The sequence below is a fragment of the Frankliniella occidentalis genome, unplaced genomic scaffold (assembly GCF_000697945.3).
Source record: "Frankliniella occidentalis isolate FOCC.00 unplaced genomic scaffold, Focc_3.1 Scaffold108, whole genome shotgun sequence".
Lineage (NCBI taxonomy): Eukaryota > Metazoa > Arthropoda > Insecta > Thysanoptera > Thripidae > Frankliniella > Frankliniella occidentalis.
In genome coordinates, this window is record NW_026267237.1 from 317,582 (window position 1) to 318,931 (window position 1,350).

The 1,350-nt window shown below is 50.5% G+C and overlaps 1 protein-coding gene across 4 annotated transcripts in view; it reads left to right on the top strand.

Moving 5' to 3' along the window:
• Positions 1-1,350, top strand: part of LOC113216275 (venom protease-like) — a 53,496-nt gene that overhangs the window by 22,912 nt on the left and 29,234 nt on the right. The window lies entirely within an intron of this gene.

The following is a 1,350-nucleotide window of genomic DNA, read 5'->3' on the forward strand; positions in this document are numbered from 1 at the left end:
GAAGGAAATAAAACCTGCCCCCTCCCCTTTTCTCCTACCCTCCTGCCCCCTCCCCTTTGCATACCCACGCCAAATCTGAACTTTTGGCGACTTAAAAGAGACGTGGTGCACCAGGATAGCTTTCGGTACGTCAAGTACTTCAAAGTGAACTCTAAAAGTCGCATAGTGAGACCTACGCCACGTAAGAGCGAACTAAGGCGGCGACCAACAGCGAACTCTTAGCGACCCCGGCAGAATGTCGCGTTTGACTCGTCAGGACGAACTTAGCCCGCACCTTTAGCGGACAGAACGTTTTGGGTCGGGTGAACCCGACCGATCCCGAACACTGGCGGTCGCATGTGCGCGGGCGCGTCGTCTCTTATATATTTTCTAATTTATATCTACATGGCAAATTGTGTCATTTGTAAGGCACAAACTGTTCCTTACAACTAGCTATATGGAGACGATGGTAACTGCGCGAGGTTTGCAACTGCGCGAGGTTTGCAGCTGCGCGATGCCAATGTGAAGCGTTTGTAAGTTTTATATCTACATGGCAAATTGTGTCATTTGTAAGGCACAAACTGTTCCTTACAACTAGCTATATGGAGACGATGGTAACTGCGCGAGGTTTGCAACTGCGCGAGGTCGGTGACTGCACGAGGATTGCAACTGCGCGAGGACTGCAACTGCGCGAGGAGTGCAACTGCGCGAGGTAAATTATGCTGTTTGCAGCTGCGCGTGGTTTTCAACTGCGCGAGGTATGTAACTGCGCAAGGTTTGCAACTGCGCGAGGTTTGCAGCTGCGCGATGCCAATGTGAAGCGTTTGTAAGTGCGCGAGGTTTTCAGCTGCGTGAGGTCTGCAGCTGCGCGAGGTCCGTTTTGCGCCCTTTGCAACTGCGCGATGTTTGCAACTGCGCGAGGTCGGCAACTGCGCTTGGTCTGCAACTGCGCGTGCTCTGCAACTACGCTTGGCCAGCAACTGCGCAAGGAGTGTAGCTGCACGTGGTCTGCAACTGCGCGAGGTATGCAACTGCGCGAGGTATGCAACTGCGCGAGGTCAATTTGCGTTGTTTTTAACTGCGCGTGATTTGTAACTGCAGGTGGCTACAACTGAGCGAGTGAACTAAAGCAACGCAACGTAATCCAACCACACATAACCCAACCGAACGTTACCGAAAGAAACCTAACCTAACGAAACCATATGCAACGAAATCTAACCTAACGAAACCTAACCTAACGCAACCTAACCTAATAAAACCTAACCTAACGAAACCTTACCTAACGAAACCTAACCTAACGCAACCTAACCTAACAAAACCTAACCTAACGAAACCTTACGCAACGAAATCTACCCTTACCTAATGCAACTA